The 23,429-nt window shown below is 30.1% G+C and overlaps 1 protein-coding gene and 1 long non-coding RNA gene across 2 annotated transcripts in view; one reads left to right on the top strand and one right to left on the bottom strand.

Moving 5' to 3' along the window:
• The window catches only part of LOC139426393 (uncharacterized), a 47,864-nt gene that overhangs the window by 22,086 nt on the left and 2,349 nt on the right, over positions 1-23,429 (bottom strand). The window lies entirely within an intron of this gene.
• Positions 23,199-23,429, top strand: part of LOC107436723 (cytochrome P450 3A9-like) — a 59,456-nt gene continuing 59,225 nt past the window's right edge. Inside the window, exon 1 of the mRNA XM_016048520.4 lies at positions 23,199-23,352. The gene's annotated coding sequence lies outside the window, so the exon portion shown is untranslated. The remainder of the gene's footprint in view (positions 23,353-23,429) is intronic.

The following is a 23,429-nucleotide window of genomic DNA, read 5'->3' on the forward strand; positions in this document are numbered from 1 at the left end:
CCACTAAAATGGACTGCTATGTCCATGTTTAAAAATAAATTTGTTTGAAATCAGAATATCTTTCTTTTAAATCAGCCGATAGAATTTTCAGATGATAGACAATAACAAGTAAAGCGGTATCATTTACTTCACATATTTGGAGCCAATGAAATTGTTCAAAGTTTTTGTTATTAATATTTTTCTGACGTAACTCAATAAGAGTAATGAAGCCAAATATCTTCGCTTTTGCATCAACAAGAGTTTTATTTGTTCCTTGAAGTTTCTTATTTAATATATTCAGTTTTTCAAAAATATTGGCTAAATAACTCACAAATGCTTTACCATTAACTGTAAACAGATACTTCATTTCAGGTTTGTCGCTTAAAAAATCCCTAAGTCACATAATATTTATTGACTGCAATTATTTAAGAATTTGCTTTTTTCCTTCGATTTTGTCACCGAAATCACGCATTGCATTTAAATGGCACAGAGCAAAAGGTTTAAACTCATGTCGAGTCCATTTTTGAATTGCCCCCCTTTACAATCAAATTGCCCACCGGTGGGGCGTGGGCCCCACGTTGGGAAACACTGCTCTAGGTGGAAAACATTTTGTTCCGACTGAAGATACGTACTGGAAAGCTTTTAGAACAATAATAACCACCCTCACTCCCCAGCCTAACCCCAATCTTTCAAAATAGGAATTGCTAAAAATTCACTTAATCTTTTTTTCCTTCAATTTTTTTTACTGTCTTTAGATATTTTTTAGAAGTGAATTTATCAAACTTCAATTAAATTTGGTTTACTTCTTCTTTATTCAGAGATTAAACGGTTAATGACCTTAATTAATTTAATGAATTTTAATTGTTAAAAAAATATGGTCACGCCAAATATTTTACACCACAAATATGTTTATGTTTTAGGTCATTAGCATATATTCACAAATATATGTATACCTATGAGGCTCAATTTTGGCACAAGTAGATGTTGACGGTGAAAATCAAAGAATTTCTTTAAAAATTTTGAACCACCTTTGATTTTTGACACCGTATTTAATAGCTAGTGCTGACGTTGTGCGAGAGAATAAAGAATTGTCAACCATCCAGATTCTCCTTAATCTAAAAAAACTGACTTTTAATCCCATTTTTTTCCTCCATTAGAAATATAATGTCTTCTGTTGCTGATATCTTCAAGAAAAATCTTGATCTAAGACATTTTAAAAACATCATTTCCAGTATATAGTAATTAGCTGTATAGTAATTTTACATAGTAATTTATATAGTAATTAGCTCCTCGCTTAAAGAGAGCTTACAAAAGAATAATTCAGAAAGTACGAAACATCTCTGTGAAATAAATTGGATATTTATTACTAATTCTTGATTAAGTAATATTTATAGTAACGATGACATTATACTGATAAATGTTTGATTATAACTAGAATTTATGTGCTTATATTCACCTTAGTAAACATTAAAATTAATCAAAGGAAATTTTGAGAGCGAAAATATAAATCTGTAGTAAAGAAATGACTGAATATTAATTTTCTGAAAAAATTTCTGCATACCTCTGACGAAAGTAACACATTATTTACTGTTCACCATCTTTAGTATCAGGGTCAAAATATTTGGGATGCAATCAGTGTTTCTTTATATTATTCATAAGCTTTTTTGTTGTAAATTGCAATGATTCGAAAAAAAATAGGAACTTCTTTTCCTTGTGTTATCCATAATGACGAAACTAAAACGAATTTGTCAATGAATTTGGCAAATAGATAACAGATTTAGATAATGTCGGTGGATTGTACGATCTTACTCCGGTGCTCTGCCAAGATGAGATAATCTAGCGTGACCCACCGATGGGTCACCCCGGCGTAAACGTGTTAAGTAATAGTTATAGTAACTATGACATTATACTGATAAATGTTTGATTATAACTGGAATTTATGTGCTTATATTCATCTTAGTAAACATTAAAATTAATCAAAGGAAATTTTGAGAACGAAAATATAAATCTGCAGCAAAGAAATGACTGAATATTAATTTTCTAAAAAAACCTCTGACGAAAGTACCACATTATTACATTATTTACTGTTCACCATCAGGGTCAAAATATTTGGTATGCAATCAGTGTTTCTTTATATTATTCATAAGCGTTGTTGTTGTAAATTGCAATGATTCGAAAAATAATAGGAACTTCTTTTCCTTGTTTTATCCATAATGACGAAACTAAAACGAATTTGTCAATGAATTTGGCAAATAGATAAAAGATTTAGATAATGTCGGTGGATTGTACGATATTCATCAAAAAAAAGTTCTGAACTGACAACGTGAACTATATTTAAGTTTAAAAATTTCTTTTGTCCCCTTTCTAGTTGACGCTAACAAGGTTTGATTGTATTTATCTATTTATCATAGTAAAAACTAAAACTAATCAAGAGAAAATTGAACAATTAGAACTTAAATTGATACATAAGAAATGATATAAACTTAATTTTCTAAAAGAATTATCATTTATTAATCTTTGACAAAAGATCACCACTTTTAAAATCTTACCACTTTAAATAATAATTTTTCTCTTGCTGTACTTATAATTATTAGTCAGTGTTATTACTCATTACATTTAACAACTAGTATCTATTCCAGTAAAAGTCCCTACACAGATGTAATGATATACAAGTACAAAAATAAATAAATAAAATCGCAAGAGTATTTGACAGAAAAACACATCGCCCTTTGTATTCCGCTGTTAAAATATATTTTATCAAAAACATAGGGATTGTAATAAGAGCACTCATTAATAAAAGAAATGTTTTACTTTTTAAGTGTAAAAACTCATAAATTTAACCAAATAATGTTTGTCTAAAGTATATAAAAAAGAGAATCTTCATGTAATATCAACGATATCGTAAAAGTATAAGTATTGGCAGCAAAACAAATAGCAGCCGAACACCTTTATGTTTAAATAAACATATAACTGGCAGCAATGAAGGTACATGTCGGGGAGATATGGAAATGATTAGAAAAAGCAGCGTGATTGCACTATACGTATAGCCGGTAGAGGGCGCTGAACGTCGTACTCTGTGGAGTATAAAACAGGTAACCAAAGCTTATTTGAATGTGCTGAATCATTTACAAAGGAGGAGCTGAGGTATACATGCCATTACGCCGTGTTCGAAGACACTATGAGCAGTTGTCGCAGTTTGAGAGGGGGAGAATTGTCGGGATGATGGAAGCTGGGTGGTCTGCTAGGCGGGTAGCTCGTCAATTAGGCTGCTCTGATTATGTTGTGAGGAGGTGTTGGGACCAGTGGACCCGAGAGATGTCATGCCACACGAAGACCAGGCTCAGGACACCCTCGACAGAAGAGTCGTCGAGAAGACCGCCACATCGTAAGAAATGCACGCGTACAGCCAAGTAGCACCTTCACTAGGGGCCCCTGTGTCCTCTCGAACCGTATGAAGGTGCCTGACTGAAGGACAGTTGGTATCGCGGCGCTCATTACGTGTGCTGTCCGTGACACCCACCCATCGACGCCTCCGTTTGGAGCTTTGCCGTGCACGAGGAAACTGGACTGCAGCGGAATGGCACCAGGTCGTCTTTAGCGACGAATCCAATCGTGTTCGAGTGTGGAGATCCCGTGGTGAACACCTCAATCCTGCCTTTGTTGTACAGCGACACATCGCCCCCACAGCTGGTGTGATAGTATGGGGTGCCATTGCCTACAATAGGCACCATGACAGCCCAGCGGTATGTCCCTGAAATCCTGCAACCACATGTGTTGCCACTCATGCAACGGCTACCAGGAGCCATTTTTCAACAAGACAATGCTCGATCTCATACGGCAAGGGTGTCACAAGACTGTCTCCATACTGTTACTACCCTTCCTTGGCCTGCCCGATCCCCAGATTTGTCTCCATTCGAGCATATCTGATCTCATTTGGGACGGCGAATTGGGCATCCCACGAGTTTGAATGAATTAGAGACAAGGTTGCAGCAAATATGGAACGAAATGTCTCGAGACATCATACAGAACCTGTATGCCTCAGTGCCCGATCGTATCGCATCGTGCATTCGCGCCAGAGGGGTTCAACGGGGTATTAACTCCTCCGTTCTTTTGCCTTTTTCTCTGAAATAAATTATCCCTTTTCTTCGATTTTCTAATCGTTTACTTATATCAAAGTAGTCATTGCGTATGTAAAATTCCGTTTCAGTTTGAGGACTCCTTCTTGGTGCGCAAATTTTTTGTTCATGAGTACTAGTTCATGAGTTCATTGTACATGATACTGATCTATAGATCATTATGTATATGTCATTATAACTAGTCTTAAATGAGTTAAAAATCAATAATAACAAATCGTTTTTAAATTATCTCGAAACTTTCATTAATGAATCATAATAATACTACTTTTTTATCCCTTATTCCACTATTAATCTATCATTAAATAACCACGCACTGTTTTTTCCTATCTATAATTAAACAACAATATCGATTTAAAGCTAGAGAGCACAATAATAAAATCGGGCACCATAGTTTTACTTAATGACTTACACACCTAAAGTGTTTCAAGGACGTTTTATACAGTATTAAGGGTGAGTATCTGAAAAGCATACCAATGCAGTCAGATTGTATTTACGTAAAAATTACCTGTAATTTGAACTATCGTAAAAAAATTCAGTTTCAGATTTTGTCCTGGTACTTTTCCGGGTCTAATTTGTGTGAAAATAAATTAAGTAATTATTATTATCCTAGGAATTTACGCTGATTTTTATATAGATTTAAAATCCCCGAACTATATCGGATTTAATATTTCTATAAAAATATAGAAAAAAGAAAATAATTGTTCATGAAGAATGAAAAATTTTTCTTATCATTTTGATTCTTTTTTCTACGTTAGATTTTAAGAATTGTCTTTACGACTCCAGAAAAATTTTTAACAGGAGAATTAACACGAAAATTTAGATGCAAAGATAAATTCTGCAAACTCATTCTAAGTAGAAAAATATTTCCACAAAGAATTAGTTCATCGTGTGAGGAACTGCGAAGTTGTTTTGTCAACGTGACATCTCTATACTCTCTAAGTCTGATTTAAGCAAACGAACTTGATCTGAAATTAAACCTATAAGGATTTTGTAAAAGATGGTGGCGTATTTTCCCTCAAAACTTAGACTCGCAGTTCTACCCTTCACCAAAGCCATAGAAGTTACAAGAATCGACAACACTACCGTTATTTCGGGACTTGAAGCTGAATTTATAAAACTATTGGCACAAGTATTAAATTTCGAATATGAGATTTTTATTCCTCCAGATCATTTCGGAGAAATGGATACATCCGGAAACTACACTGGAATGATGGGAATGCTGCAAAGGAATGAAGTTGATATGGGATTCACCTATGTAGACATTACTATTTAGACATTTAGAGCGCTCAAAAGTTGTAGACTCCAGTGCGCCTTACTACAATCTTGAAAAAAAGTTTATGATGAATTATGCTCCATTCTTGTCAAAAACATCAGCGTTCATGTATCCCTTCAGCACACTCATATGGATTTTATTCCTTATCACACTGCTCTCAGTGTCAGTGCTATTTCGAACTTTGATTTCGCCAAAATATTCCATTATTTCCGTTTTCTTCAATTTGCGGAGATCTTCTTTCGGACAAGGAATGAACTACAATCCTTGCTCAATGTCCAAGCGGATACTACTTGGAATTTGGCTCCTTTATTCATACGTGCTAATTATGTTACAGCTCTGTCCTGTTATCATTTTTAACTTCTCCCATCAGAATGAAACAAATAAAAGATTTCAAGGATCTCTATCTCACTGTCAGAGAGGGGAAGATGGTGTGTCTATCATCGAAGGCAACTAAGGAAGTAGATAATTTGATGAAAAGCCTTTCACCTCATTTAAGAGGATTAGGGGAATACATTAAAAAGAATGACTGGTTTTATTATCACCCTGATGAAGTCAAAGTTCCGGAACATGTAACAATACTTGGTTCAGCTGATCTATTTCGTGCGGCTATTGGGCCACCTGAAAAGTATTTTTATTCGGAGGACACTTTTGGATATTTTCATTACGGTGTTGCAATCAGGAAAACATTTTGCTGCAAAGAGCGCTTGAATAGATTCGTACTCCGAATAGTAAGTAGTGGCTTATATGAAAAATTCGAAGAAGATTACTTCTTTAAAAAAGATTTAATGAGAAATTTAAATATGAGCCATTCTGAGAGCACATTAGCATCATCTATAAGGCTATCAAATTTAAATGGAGTGTTTATTATGCTTGGTATAGGCTGGGCGGCAGGTATTATTGTTCTGTTGATGGAAATCGCCTACTTTCGATGGTTACGCCCAAAACATCGCCAAACCTGATATGCAAATGAGTTTTTGCTTATATAGCCTTCACTATCACCTTTTTCAAAGCATATTATTATAATAAGCTTTCAAATTAGTTGAGTTACTAAATCGTATTTTAACTCCATGATCAACTTTCCATTCTAAATCTTGTACAACTAAAATGAAACACGTTAAATTTAAAACTCTATTATATTTAACACTCCTTTGTTATATCTAAATTGTAACTTTTCAAAATCGTACCTTCGCTGATTAATAAAAAAAATGTAGTTTTCTGATTTTTCTAGTGGATAACTTAAGGAGTTTTTTTTTACGCTATAATCAATACAGAAAAATCAAGTCCCTTTGAACTTGCGTTAAAATCTTATTTAAGACAATCTGTTTCATAAATTTTCCTTGTGAATTTTAAACATTCTCCGGTTGTTAAAATTTTTTGTATGGATAAGCCTGAACAAAAGTAATGTACAGATTATTAAATACAGTATACATAAATTTTAAGCAATTTAATTGGTTATGTTCTTCTTGTTGCTTAGCTAGCTAACTTTTACTTGAAATGACACTATGCTTAAAACTTAATTGGTATAGGCTGGACAGCAGGTATTATTGCTTTAATATTGGAAATCATCTACAGTCGATGGTTACGTTCAAAACATCACCAAACCTGATATGCAAATGGCTTTTTGCTCCACTATCATCTTTTTCCATGCACAGTATTTGTTTTGAAATTAGATGAATTATATTAGAAAATTTGAAAGTAGATGTTACTAAATCCTATTTTAACTCTACGAACAGATTTAATTTATTTGAGGGAGATAGCTTGAATCGTAAATTTTCTAACTTTTACCAACACTGATTTTCACTCACACACGCAGAAAAAAATTGAATTGTGAACACTTTAGAGAATAATATAGGAAAATAGAACTGGAATTACTCGAATGTTTGCAAGGAATGAAACTGATATGGCATTTAGCATGGTAGGAACTACCGAAGAGAGGTCAACTATAGTGGATTTCAGCGTACCTTACATCTATCTCGAAAAAACATTTCTGATGCATCATGCTTCAATCTTTCCAAAAACGTCAGTAATCTTGTATCCTTTCAGCACATTCATATGGTTTATATTCTTTATAATGCTGCTCTTAGTGACAGTGCTATTTCGAACTTTGGTTTCACCAAAAGCTTCTATATGTTTCATTTTTCTTTCATCAGACAAGGGATGAACAGCAACATGTTCTTTGTCCAGGTGGTTACCATTTGGAATTTGGTTCATTTATTCATAATACTGAGTTACAGCTCAGACATTTCTTTCATTTTTACCATCCCCTATCAGAATAAAACAAATTAAAGATATCAAAGAACTCTACGTATCAATCAGAGTGCCGAACAGCATTGCTTATTCTGGAGGCAGAGTATTTGTCGAAAAGTGATATCGAAGGATTAGGGGATTACATTATAAAGAATAAATGGTACTGCACATCTTTTACCAACTAAAGTATACCGAAGCAATGCTTGCATCAACCTTTCTGTTTCGCTTAGTTCATGTGTACCTTCAAACCTACTTTTATTCGAGGGAAACTTTTTAGATATTTTCCACTCGGAGTTGCAATCGAGAAATAATTTTGCTGCATAAAGCTTTTCAATACAATCTTGCTCCGAAATTTAAGTGGTGGCTTATAAAATAAATTCATGAGCTAAGTTTTCTTTAAATTAGATTTAAAGAAAAATTTAAACAAGATTTTTTTCATAGTACATCAGCTTTAGGATTATCAGATTTAAATGGAGTGTTTATTGTTCTCGGTGAAGGCTCTGTGCAGCAGCTGTTTTAGCTTTGATACTGAAAATCACATATAGCCGATGATTATGCTCAGAACACCTCTAAACCTAAGACATACGATATGTAAATATATTTTTGATTATACAACTTTCACTATCGCTTTTTTCCAAGCACATTATTATTATTTGTTTCGAATCCAGATGTTCTATTAAATCGTTCTTTTTTTTCAAAACTACGAAGAGATTTCCATGTTAGAATTATTTGTAGGAGTAAAATGAACTACATTTTCAAAGAGTAGGTATTAGTTATAATGTAATCTTTCAAATCAATTTTTTTAAACTAGTTAGAATTTCGGTATTCATATTATTATAGTTTTGTTAGACACGAAATGAACATTATAGGGATTTATATATTTCTTTCTAATATACGATTCTGTCATGCAGCAATAATATTTCTTTCAACAACTTAATATTGTGTACCAGATAAGATTGACAACAAATTAACCAATGTTCAATGTAAAATCCTTAACATAATAATGCAAACCTCATATTTTAAAAACTCTAGATACTCTTCATCGAGCCTACATTCTTCTAGCTACAGTAATAGCTCAATATTGTAGTCAATAAATTAATCTTGTGTATCAGATAAGATTGACTACGGAATAAGCAATGGTGAATGTAAAATCTTATTCTTTTACATAATAATGCAAATCCTCATATTCAAAAAACTCTAGATACTCTTCATCGAGCCTACATTCTTCTAGCTACAGTAATAGCTCAATATTGTAGTCAATAAATTAATCTTGTGTATCAGATAAGATTGACTACAGAATAAACAATGGTGAATGTAAAATCTTATTCTTTAGCATAATAATACAAGTAGCCTCATATTTTAAAAGTCACACTTCAGAATAAACTTTTTCTTAATGGAGCTAATATTCTTACAGCTATCGTTCTTTTAAGCACGCAATACAGTTATTCACTTTCTTCACACAGATAGTTTTCAAAGTTAATGAGTTATTTAATCTGTGTTTCAACTCCATTTTGCTTTTATTCTTGTTGAAGCATGTTTACGATAACTAAAATTCCCAGTTAAATTTAACAAATTATTTTAGGTAAATCCTTATTTGACGTAAATACCAATTAATATATGAGCAGTTCACTTTATTCCACTTCTTCAAATATGCTAAATTTAAGTGTCGAATTTAAGTCATAGCTTTTTCTGTATTTATAATAAATTTCCCACATCCCCAAATGATAAAAAATTTTACAAAAAAAATTGTATATTTCAGCAGAAATCTTAAGAAAAGAGGCAAATTTTTCATCACATGATACATTTTTTTTTGTTTTATATAGTTAATGCGTGCAGGAAAAAGATAAAATAATCAGTAATATAATTAAAAAAAGTTCTCACAAAATTATTTATATTTAACTATGTATCTTAAGAATTAATAAAATAATGAACTACAATAATATTGCGATTAACAAATTGGCACAGTGTTTCCTAAAATTAAAAAAAAAAATTATGCAAAACCACAGCTAGTTGGTCGAATAACTTTATTTTTCTCAATAATATAACATAAGACCGAATTTTTCAAACGTTCGAGCACCTAAATTTCTCAAATACTTGCGTCTTGCAGGTTACGTACTTTAAAAAAGGTTCGCGACATAAAAAGGTTATAATATCGTTAAGGTCATAATTATAAGGTTTTTAAGCAGCGAATAATCACATTTTAGACCGATTTTCAAGACTTTGAATGATACTTTTTCTCCTTAAAATGAACAAAAAAAAATTTAAATATAGTGATATTTAAATATAGTTTAATATAGTTACATATAGTTTAACAAAGTTAAATATAGTTCAATATAGTTAAACATAGTTTAATATAGTAGAAAAACAGTACTTACTATAAAAAATTACTATGGAATGAAAATTGACCAAAAAATGGAGGAATACAAATTGATATAGCCCCCCCTCCCCACTGCACACTTGCTCCGGGCGAACATTATTGGCGAGACCACGATTTTATCAGAAAATGTTTTACTGGATGATGGTTCGAGGGAAGGTCAACAAGATTGTTCCGAGGGCAGTACACCAACCCTTCTCAAGGGGAAATAATATGTTAGCAGCGCAGTCCACCTGGTTTTAGAAAATCATTAGCTCAATCCGCCATCACAGCATAAAGATCTGATAAATTTTAAAACTATAGCTAAATAATAATAATAATGCTTCCCTTTCAATCTCAAATGATGAAAAATTATTAGTTTGTCTTAATTAGAACTCAAGATAAAACTTATTTTTGCCCTCCTCCTATGACACTTTAAATAGTGCTGTAAATGTAAATACCTTTTTACATTTTTATAAAAAACATTTCAACATTTAAGCAATTAAGTATATCAGTTAATAAAATTTATTATTTCTAGAAGTTTTAAATACATATAAAACTTGAAAATGATAGCTTCATTTTTTTTATTTGTTCTTTTTTAGATTTACATATTTTTTTCAGCTTCAGACTGATACAGCATCTTATTAACTTAAAAGGTTAACTTCTTTAAATTTAATCTCTTAGCAAACAATGATTGTTTAGGAAAACGTTTTATATTTTAGATTGATTAATTCAAAAATATTATTTTTTTAAATTTTTATACCATATTTTTTAACTCTTGAATCATGCAGCTTCTTATTAGTTAAAATTGAAAGTTTTAAGTAATTTGGAATACGTACTATATTTCAGATTAATTATTTCATATACTTTTTTTTATTCTTATATAATTTTCTTCAAGCACCAAATTAAATAGTATCTTATTAACCAAAAGTGATAGCTTTGAAAAATTTGAAAAACTTTTAATATTTTAGATATATTATTTCATATTTTTTTTATACTTTTATTATCTTTTTTGCAACTGTTAAAAGATACAATATATTTACTAAAACTGATAATTTCTAGAAATTTAGAATACATATCTTATTTTAAATCTTTTATCTTCAGGAAGCAAAACATCTTTATTATATTCTGGTTTAATGTTAAAGAAAAATTTACCATTTACGCAAATTTAAGTTGTTTAACGAAATGACAGTATTAACAAAACTGCTAAAGACTGAAATAAAGGATTGATAGTTTGGCGTTCCAACTATCAGGTGAAGTGGTTTGGAACTGGGTCTGATTTTAATAATTCCCTGAAGTCCAACTAAGTGGGTTTGGCACTCGTTTTTCGCGTTGCTTTTGATTTAAATATTGTTGTTCCTTAGAATTCTAGCTTGTAGTCTAAATCCTGATAACCTTCATCTTATTGTTCTTGAACTTACTGCAATACCCGCTGCATTCGTTTCACATCTAATGGCATCTGATAAAAATTTTCTATCTTGAAGGCATAGCCATTTAATTTTTTTATCGGCAGTAGCACTTGTGCATTTTTTTCGCCCTGATTTGGCATCCTGAATGCCAAAGAATACATCGAAACTGTCCTGAAACCAAAATTGATACCTTCCATCAGGGATCTCTTCCCCAACAACGCACCATTTATTTTTCAGCAGGATTCAGCTCCATGCCACACAGCAAAAGTATGNACTGCTAAAGACTGAAATAAAGGATTGATAGTTTTGCTCGAAATAATTCAAATTTATTAATACTAAAGCATTGAAATGCTTACAAGTATGTGAAACATAACAAGTATCAACTTTTTAGACTTTTTGGAAATTTTTTTTTAAATGTCTCTCTGAAAATTTGTTTACAAATTTGGAGCCGGGGAGAGGGAGACTAGCGTGGACTTGTTTTATAAATAAACTAAGAACAAAAAAGAAATTACTAAGCATCATTTGGATGGTATAAAGTTTTCTTTAATTAAAATTTGAACCTCTATCTTAATTTTGAATTTAATATAATCTTCCTTAGGCGTACAGTTTTTTAACAATATTTTTTTCAAGTTATTTTTCTACTCTACCAGCGTGACATAAGACTAACGTGGAAAAAATTATGAAATTGAATATTTTAACTATTTCTTACATAAAGAAAATGAAAATGGATCTAATTTTTGCTTTAAAAAATACTTGCTTAAATATATTCGTAGCAAAGTTTATTTTATTTAATAATATGCTACGAAAAAGAAAAATACATAAATACATATAAATGAAAATGCATCACCTACATAAAATAAACATGCTTAAATATGTTCTTTGCAATGTTTATTTTATTTGAATAATAAACTTTAGAAAGTACATACGCAATGGAAAATAAAATATTTAAGATGCATAAAAATATATGCTTAATTACATCCGAAGGAATGTTTTTTTTTAATTTAATAATAAGCTACATAAAGATTAATAAGGAACTGAGTCATGTTTTAAAAAATGCTACATTAAAAATATTTTTTAATATTTATGTAGTAGGAAAAACATTAATCAAATGTAAATTAATTAAGTCTCTTATTTTATAAAGTAGCTTTACTAATAAATATTAAATGACATTTCAATCATGTGAACGAACTGCTAAAAGTTTTGGAAGAATGCAGCTTACTACTTTTAATTAAAAAAAGTTGGAATATATTCCTTAACTTCAACTTTTAGAGAAGAAAAAAATCTTAAACCATCTTTAAGCATTAGGTTTACATAATTCTTTCACTGTACACGAACAAATTGAATATAAAAATTTATAGTTTAAATTGTTGGAGAAATTGTGTGAATGAATTAAATATTTTACGAAATCTATCTAATTAAATAAATGTCCTAATAAGTGATATGTTAGTAGTTACCCACATTATCTCGGAATGCTTCACATAGATATATCTTTAGTAGCCTCCCTCAATATTGTAATCAAGCTAGCCTTGTGCCTTTTTTTTCATGTTGGTTAATTAAAAATATCGCAAAACTAAAATGACTGTTGTGATATTATTGAAATATATTAATCTATAATATGATATCTCTTATTAATTTAAATTAACCAATAAAAAAATGTCTAAATGAGCAATTAAAAACAAATTCAGAAATCTTATACTTTTCCACCTTGCTTGTGCAATTTGTCACTTAACACACTTTTGTGAATCGGCTGAGATTTTAAAATGGAAATTTCAACCGATAGATAACAATACATACGATACATAACGGTGCATAACGATGCATAACAATGCCCAAATTTTATTTAGAATAGCAGAAGCGCACTTTATTCAACCCGTTGGTCATAGTTAAATCTGCACCTCCTCTGCCATTTATTATTGATCCAAGATTGGTAAAACTGTTGACATCTTCAATTGGAAACGTTTCGAGTTATACAGACCAGCCAACTTTAAAAACCATAGTTTTCAGAATTTCTGGTAATTTTACAAGTATTTTAAAAGTCTCATCTCGAAAAATCTGGAACAAAGTGGAGTTATATATGCAATTTTAAATCATTAATGTGTAGTGGTGCTGAAATTAAGTTTAAATTAATAAAATATAATAAATTGAAACATTAACTTAGCTACCACTAGAATTTATTTATGCAGAAGAAAGTTGTTAGTCCAGTATCAGAGATGCCAACTTGCTCCGGACAGCAAATATATTTTTTAAAGTGGTAATTTATCAATTGTAATTCTTGCTTTAATAAATTCTGTTTAGTGGATTTTTATCCACCACTATTTCTTAATAATTCGTAGGTTTATACCATTCACCACTTTATAGTACTAATGTCATGCTATACCTTTTTAAAAGCAAGCAATAATAGTCATATATTTGCAAAATTTGCTTTTTAATTATTTACCGTTTTTTTTAATTATTTTGGAGCAGTTGGCATCTCTGCAGTATATGTTGTTATTTTGTTTTGGGCTAATTTTCATAATCTTTCTTAATCTTTAATCCACATCTTTCTGCTGCATTGTAAATAGTCCTTGCATCTGCTGTAGGTTGCTTGTTAGAACGCAGAGGTCATCTACGAAATTCCAATCGGAGAGATACCAAGATATATTTTGATGCACCTTAAATGTTTGAGAATTTACTCAACACCTCCTAGAAGAGAAAAGGCCTCTACACGGATAAATGAAGTAAACTGTGCAACACGGATAAATGAAGTACAGAACATAAACTGTGCAGTGGGTAGTTATTCGAAATATGTCACTACATTCGGACTGCTGAAGGATTGTACTTCTCGTTTATGCTAACCCATGCAGAGATCTTCAAGGAGGCATTGGTCTTATTCAGTTAATATGTTTAACTAAATAAGTTAAAGATCAGTCTAACTAATTCAGTCAATATGTTTCATTCATCTTTATTCGGAAAGCTTTTTTAGCACCAGCATCATAGTTTGGCGCAGCAGTTACGGCACTATGCTGACATTTCTTAGGGCCGTTGAGCTATCCGTAGTAGCTGCTATATTCAGCCTCTAATAGAAGGATACCGGCTTGTCTGAGAAGTATAGGTGCCCGGATCTCAATACAGACACCATATTTGCCGCATTCGTGTCGTTTGTTCAATGTAGAATGTCATAATCCCTTTGGTTGATTGCTGTGAGTATTCTTCGGAATTCTCCTCGGTTGCTTAAACTCAAACTATCATTTCTCTGAAAATACGAAATATTATTCTGGAAGGGTCATTGAACAGTTCAAAAAATCAATAATTGAACTGGTGGGCTTCAATTCAAATGCTTATGCCTTGAAACTCTTATAAATTTTCTTTGTTATTTATAGTAAAAGACAATTATGTATATAGGGTACATTTTTATTTAATATGTAAAAAAATATAGCATGTGATATTTTATCGACGCTTGTGATTTTAATAATTCCCTGGCAACAATTTTACTTTGGCCCCAGTTGGGTTCAAAATTGGCTCGATATGGGTTCTATAAGAATGTGCACCTAGGAAGTCCACTATTAGGAAGTCTAGACATTCTAATAGTGGTCCACTATTAGGATGTCTAGACTTTTTAATATTGATCCTTGGATTTCCTATATGGGGCCTACATTGATCTATATAGGATCTACACTATAGTACTATCTATATAGGACCTACATTATAGTACTATCTATATAGGACCTACTATATAGGAACTATATAGATCTATATAGGACCTACTATATAGGACCTAAATAATGCACATAAAATATCGGGTAAATCTGACAGTTCTATATAGGATCGATATTGGTTGTAAGGTAGTTGTAAAATATCGGGTGAATCGGAAAATTCTATACAGGGCCAATATAGGAAAGATAAAGGTCCTTTGAATCCTTACTGAGCCAAGGTTCATGAATATTGTGAATATTGGCCCAATGTGGGCCCAAGTTATTTTGCTGCATAACAAAATACAAGTATTTTAAGATTCAAATGTTGTGGACTTTACAGACAATTTCTGCAGAATTTGATTTATAATTTATTTTACTTGATTCAACAAAAGAATTTTAAATTGGAAAATAACTTCGAAAGGTTATAATTTCAAAAATCATTCTCTCAAAGATTGACACACGCCGACCAGGTGGCCGAGTGGTTAGCGTGCCTGATTGCGGAGCCGATGGTTGCGGGTTCATGTCCCGTTCAGGGCATGGATGTTTCTCTCTCTCTCTCCCTCTGTGTTCTATGTCCTTTCTTCTGTGTGATTCTGTGAATGTGAACCGCCCTATAAACGGGTTTGTGGTTGTGTGACGTGGGCGACGCTGCTCCATCTCCGTGGTTCTCACTGGCAGTTCTAACATTTCTGAGGCCAATGGGAAATAGACCAAAGTGCCCACCATTAACCCCCCCCCCCAAAAAAAAGAAAGAAGATTGACACACTAGGCATGAAAATTCGATCATTAGATAAAAAGAAATTTTCGATGTAATGTTTTTTTGGGGGTCACAGTACACTGTATAACATAAAAAATTGGACATATTAATGACTTTTGATCAAATAATCAGATTTTCCTGCATTAAGATGTAATTTTAATAGTTGGAAGGGCTGATTAGGCTAATTAACCTGGCAACGATTGATCTTGCTAATTAACCCCTTGCACTACGCTGAAATTCGGAACAAACCATGCCTAACTTATGCACCCGAATGTTCGCGTAAAGTTCCTAAGAAAAAAGAGACGGACAGACGTTAAGAGATTTGGAAGCAGATATAATATACCTATTCATATAAAGAAGATATAAGAGCCCATTCAGACGTTCTTGTTTGGTCCGATATTAAGATCACGAGTACCACTCGTGACATTCATGTTTGACCCGAAATGTCGACTACGGGCCAGACTCGTGATATTCACATCTGACACGAAACTAAACAACGAGCCTGACTCGTGATATTCAAGTTTGGCTTAAAATTTTCATCACGAGTCTGACTCGTGAAAGTAGTGCAAAGGGTTAAATACAACAGACAATATATCATGGCACAAAATCTGACAAAAAAAACTTTTTTTAAAAATCAACGTTTTTTTTCTCCTTTCAATCTCTTTTTCTGACCCACAGAATGTGAGAGGCAAAACATAAAGTTTATAGTTCAATAAAGTTTAATTCGTTCGATTCATCAAAAAGTTTAATGTTCTAAGTTCATTTATATTAAAAATATATATATATATATATATATATATATATATACGCGGGTACAGGCCTATTAAGGGACGTGCTGCAATAAAAGTTTTTTATTATACTTAAGTTTTCCTTTTTTTGTTACATTAAAACTATATTTTTAAAGTTGCCATTAAGGATCAAAATTGATATCTAATACATATAGTTTGACCTGAAATAGTAATAATTTCAAGAGACTTTTAGAAGACTTTTTTTTCTCCATAAACCTTAATACTCGATCAGAGTTGCCAAGTATTACATTTTTTGTTAATTATTTTATAAAATGGTAGACATTCAAACTCAAAAGCTTTCAGAGTTTCGGTTAATTTTGCCAACAATTTAAGAGCTTCAATACGAGTGAACAGACCCAAAGTATATTTTTATAAAAACTTTTGAATAATCAACGTGTGTGTATTGGTGTGTAGAAAATCATTTAAAATTAAGTTTACAGAACGAAAAACCACACATTAAAACATAAAATTTTAACACAATTAGAAAAAATGTACTTTCATTGCATAGAAAGTTGTGCATTGTGTGACACAGCAAAATGACTTTGTTGATGCTATTTACAATTATGAAAATTTTTAAAAAATCTCACTTCACTGAAAATTTAGACAATATATTACACTATGCCGGCCAGGTGGCTGAGCGGTCAGCGTACCTGACTGTGAAGCCAATGGTAGCTGGTTCGAATCCCGCTCAGGGCATGGATGTTTCTCTCTGTGTGCGTTCTCTATTGTGTGATGTGTGAATGCGGCCCACCCTATAAACGGGTATGTGGCAGTGTGGCGTGGGTAATGTTGCTCGCCTCCGTGACTTAGGTTCACAGGTGACCACTGGGTAACGCTAAATGAGTAACACCTCCGGCATCTTCTTAGGCGAAGAACGAAAATTCAGTGCCTGCCGTTAAAAAAAAATAAAAATATTACACTATATTATAATTGTATTTTATTAATAAATCTTTTTCTCAATGACTTACTGTCCAAATTAAATTCAACAAATCAGCAGCCACAGCTCCCCTCCCAACATAAAACTATACGACTATGTTATAAAATTTTCAGATACAAACTTAAGTATATTTTTAATTACAAAAAATTTCTACTTTAATAACAACTGATTTTTAATTAATAATTACGAAGTTTTGTTAACTGACGGAAAAGAGTTGCTTTACATTTTTACAACAAAAACTCTTATTAATTTTTAACCAAAAATATTAAAAGGGAGTAAAANATCACTAATTTAAGGAAAATTCTCTTTTATGAAAAGCTTAGCTAAAATATATTTATACACTTTTAATCTATCATTTATTACAGGGCCGTAACCAGGGAGTGGAATACGGAGGATTCGTACACCTCCCGAAAAGAAAATAATTGACAAAAAATAATTAAAATAGGGATATTTACAAAAATATATTTTTTCAAATAGGTAAATAAATTTTAATGAAAGATATTTATCAAAAATTTAAATAAATCTGTTTGCATTTCTTTAACAAATTTTAAAATTAAGATGTTATGACGATGTATAAGATAGTGAGATATTTTAAGACTTTAAAAAAGTTTTGGCTGCACATTCGACAGCTCTTAATGTTTGTCATCTTTATACTCATTTATATAGGGACTTTAAAACATGCACAGATAATAGTTGTTGATGTTACAAGAGTTTAGTTCAATAAGATATAAGGATACCTTTTACATAACTAGTATCTTCGTTTGTATTTTAATTGTTTAGTCATTAAAATATACATTGAATAATTGATAAATATAGTATCCCTAATAAATGTATACTTATGCACATTACTGAAAATAAATCAATTCTGGAATGAATCAATTAAAAACTAAAATTAAAAAAGCAGGTGCCTAACCACATTCAATCAAAAATATGTTTTATAAAATTTGACATTCGTTACATATAATATTTTATTCAAATCTCTTTACTAAATTAAGAATGAATTAGCAGACGACTTAAAGAACATAATATTTTATCATAAAAAAAGCAGACGATATCTAATCAAATCAACGGAAAATCATGAATGAAATTTACGCTAGGCTTGCGTAAGTCATCTTCCTTGTAAGTCAAGTTCCTCGTAAGAAAAAAAAAATGGAACATAAACATAAATATTTAGACGAATTAGAAATTAAAAGAGATTTAATCTCTTAGTTTAAAATACAGAAGTGCTTATTGTTATTTTTAATTCAGAACAATTTAGAAGCTGCGCATTACATTCTGTATGTGTGACAAAATAACCAGTATTTTTTCATTTCAATATATATTCAAAATATTCAAAATGAAGAAAAATTATAGACCTATGAAAAAAAAAGTGGGGGAGGAAATAATAAGTAAGAAAATAACAAACGACAGTTATAAAAAATAAAAAAAAATTAATACACAATTCAGAAATAATGAACATGTTCAGAAACAATGAATATATTTATACACAGAAAGAAAAAATACTGTAGATTGCTGTTATTCTTCTTTAAATCATACATTTTTTTAGTTCAATGTAAGGATTTCATATGAAATATACTTTATTTTAATTATTTGCAAACTTTAATTACAATTGAAGTATTGTGTTATAATAAATTTTAAAATAGAACATTTTTAAGTCATACAAATTGTTTTAAACTATTTAAATATTCAATATTTAATGTTTATTTTTACTTAAAATCTCAGTTAAATCACTTTTTAAAAACAGGATTCAAAATATTTCAATGAGTTTTAAGAATTTTGCATTATTAAAATCTGTTCAGATTTTTTGAATGGTTAGAACAAAAATCCGGTAAAATAAACTCAATATTTTTTTTTCCAAAAATTTTGGGGTAATATTTGGAATTTGTAATTGCTGAAGAAACTCGGTTTTTAAAAATTCGTTTTTTAATATTAACAAAATATTTGGAATTTTTATTAATTGAATTTCAAAATATTAGTTAATATTAGTTACAATAAAATGATTCACTGATAAAATGATAACTGATAAAAGGACTTTTTTATTTTAAATTTTAGTACGGAATATAAATGAAAATCAAAATTATACTTTCAAAATGCTAAATATATTTATTTTTCTTTTACACAGCAAAAATATTTTTTCATGCAGCATCATATTTATTTTTTAAATTAAAAAAAAATAAAAAGACATAAATAAAATCTTTTAAATGTCATACAGAGAGGGCGCTGTCCATTATTTTAGGCATGTTTTCAAAACCTTCCGATAGATGGCAGGGAAATTATTTCTTCAGCTTTCACACCATTACGAGCCAGAAATGAATAACAACAAAAAACTACCCAAAGGGAGAAGAGAGTTTTATTTTCTTCAGAATTCGAAACGATTAGAAATTCGGCTAACTAAAGCCCTTTTTATGTCTTTTTTTCAGTTGCAGATGACTTAATACTACCAATAATACTCTAAAAAACACCCATTTTATATTTAATATGTTATTTTTTTTTTAATTTAATATTATTTTATAAAATAAAGTGTGCAAAAAAAAAAATCGTGTCATCATTTCTTAAGTATTAAGTATTTTTATTTTTTGCGAGTAGAAAGTTTTTTTTTTAGTTTTTTCCCATGAAGTGGAAAAATACTTATTGAGTTCTAAAATAGTGTAAGGATGAACGTTAGGATTTTTGGGAACAGGTAATCCATGCTATCCACTACAGCAAAACTTACATTAACAAATTAAAATGTTATAGAACAAATAAATAAAAATTTATTTCAATTAATTATAAGCTTTTTTTTTAATTTAAAAAAATTGATAAAGAAAGTTGATTTTTAATGCTTTAAACTTTTATGAAGAAATCTTTTTTATAAGTAACCGTTTCTAGTTAATCTATTTTCTTTTTTATAATATTCTGTTTCTTATTATGCAATTCTTTTAAAAAAAAATCTTTAAAAAAAGAACTCAATAACTCGAAAAGAAATCTATGCATAAATTTAAAAAAGTAAATTAGTTTGAAAATCAATCACTTAATTTATGGTGAGCTTCTTAAAAATTCCTGAGAAAANACTTTTATGAAGAAATCTTTTTTATAAGTAACCCTTTCTAGTTCAATCGAAAATTACTTTTAAAATTAATGTTGTTTTTCTTATGGCACTTGATATTTATCTGGTAAGAGATTGAGTGTAACATAGGAAAGAATCAAATAATGAACTGCGTGTCACGCAAATCTTTTCCTTATATTTGGATAAATAGAGTAATTTGAATTAATCTATTTTCTTTTTTATAATATTCTGTTTCTTATTATACAATTCTTTTAAAAAGAATTTCTTTACAAAAAAGAACTCAATAACTCGAAAAGAAATCTATGCCTAAATTAAAAAAAGTAAATTAGTTTGAAAATCAATCACTTAATTTATGGTGAGCTTCTTAAAAAGTCCTGAGAAAAATATAATAATTGTACCAATGACATTCATATTTTTTTTACTAACCCTAAGTTGTACTGAATATACGGTTATTTAAAACTGTAATGTGCTGCATGAAAATGCTGATTCCCCCTATGATATGTTTTGATGATTTTTTCGCCTACTCCTCTTTTTTTTTTTTTTTTTTTTTTTTNTTTTTTTTTTTTTTTTTTCTTCTCTCATTTACAGTAAAATTTTCACGACTCATCACTAATTTAAGGAAAATTCTCTTTTATGAAAAGCTTAGCTAAAATATATTTATACACTTTTAATCTATCATTTATTACAGGGCCGTAACCAGGGAGTGGAATACGGAGGATTCGTACACCTCCCGAAAAGAAAATAATTGACAAAAAATAATTAAAATAGGGATATTTACAAAAATATATTTTTTCAAATAGGTAAATAAATTTTAATGAAAGATATTTATCAAAAATTTAAATAAATCTGTTTGCATTTCTTTAACAAATTTTAAAATTAAGATGTTATGACGATGTATAAGATAGTGAGATATTTTAAGACTTTAAAAAAGTTTTGGCTGCACATTCGACAGCTCTTAATGTTTGTCATCTTTATACTCATTTATATAGGGACTTTAAAACATGCACAGATAATAGTTGTTGATGTTACAAGAGTTTAGTTCAATAAGATATAAGGATACCTTTTACATAACTAGTATCTTCGTTTGTATTTTAATTGTTTAGTCATTAAAATATACATTGAATAATTGATAAATATAGTATCCCTAATAAATGTATACTTATGCACATTACTGAAAATAAATCAATTCTGGAATGAATCAATTAAAAACTAAAATTAAAAAAGCAGGTGCATAACCACATTCAATCAAAAATATGTTTTATAAAATTTGACATTCGTTACATATAATATTTTATTCAAATCTCTTTACTAAATTAAGAATGAATTAGCAGACGACTTAAAGAACATAATATTTTATCATAAAAAAAGCAGACGATATCTAATCAAATCAACGGAAAATCATGAATGAAATTTACGCTAGGCTTGCGTAAGTCATCTTCCTTGTAAGTCAAGTTCCTCGTAAGAAAAAAAAAATGGAACATAAACATAAATATTTAGACGAATTAGAAATTAAAAGAGATTTAATCTCTTAGTTTAAAATACAGAAGTGCTTATTGTTATTTTTAATTCAGAACAATTTAGAAGCTGCGCATTACATTCTGTATGTGTGACAAAATAACCAGTATTTTTTCATTTCACAAAATGGAAGAAAAAAAATAGAGCTTAAATATTACATGATTCGAAAAATTAGAAGAAAAAAAAATTGTGAATTTAAGATACAACATTTTCGCATGTATATATATATAGCATATAGCACAATAAATACAAAAAGAGAAGAAGAAAATTCTTTAAGATTAATGACAAAAGAAGAAGACAAATTATTGAAATAAAATTATTTCGTGTTTTGTTCTGTATTTTCTTTACATTTTATTTTCTGTTTGATATGTTTTATTTGGTACATATTTTTTACTTAATGTGTTCTATTTTCGATTCAATTGTTTAGAGTGCTCCTGACATTATTGTCTTGATGCATTTTGCTTTGATACAGTATTAGAAAGCACTCCTTTTTGCGGATGTAATCGTATGAGCTGATGAAGAGATATCTTCTCTTTATTTCGTTTTCCGGCTTTTTCATAAGTTTTTTTTAAGATAAATAATGATAAAAACTTAAAAATTATTTTAATAATTTTTCTTCTTCTTTTGTCATTTATCTTTATTATTTTAGAATATTTTTTGAAGTATTTAGAATATTTTTTTTTAATTTCTTTCTCAAGCATATACATGATTGCCAAGGCTTAGTTCCTGAAGGCAGTTATAGTGGCACCATTCAAAAAGAAAAAAAAACTATGCATCGAAAAACAAACCATTGAACAAGAGAAAATTTATATGCTATTTTTGGATTAATTACCTATGATTCAATATAATTAATTCAATATGATTCGATAATTAAGTATGATTCAATAACAGGTACAAAATACCTGTTCCAAAAAATATTAGCATCTCTAGTGCATTGGTGGAATAAAGGAGTCGATTAGCGGCAAAGCAAAAGATTCTCACGCCAATTTGTGCCAAGATCATGTCAACAAAACTATTTAATTCCACAAACTTTTCTGAAGTAACTTACTCTCGTAACCATAGTAACCGCAAGGACGGTTTCAGGCTAGACATGTCTGGAAAAGCATTCCTGGATGCGGCGCAAAAGTGAGAACTTATTCTCCAAATGTAAACAAGAAAATCTCCTCGTGCTATAAGAACCATTTAAACCTTCTTCCTGACGAGTTTAAAGTTTGAGTTAATTATCAACGAGTGTTGATTTCGTAAGTAGTCCCGATTTGTAACTAAAAATTTTTTTAATTAATATGCAGTATATTTCTTCTTTTTATATTTAGCTAAA

Source organism: Parasteatoda tepidariorum, chromosome 9 (assembly GCF_043381705.1).
Source record: "Parasteatoda tepidariorum isolate YZ-2023 chromosome 9, CAS_Ptep_4.0, whole genome shotgun sequence".
NCBI classification, from domain to species: Eukaryota; Metazoa; Arthropoda; class Arachnida; order Araneae; family Theridiidae; genus Parasteatoda; species Parasteatoda tepidariorum.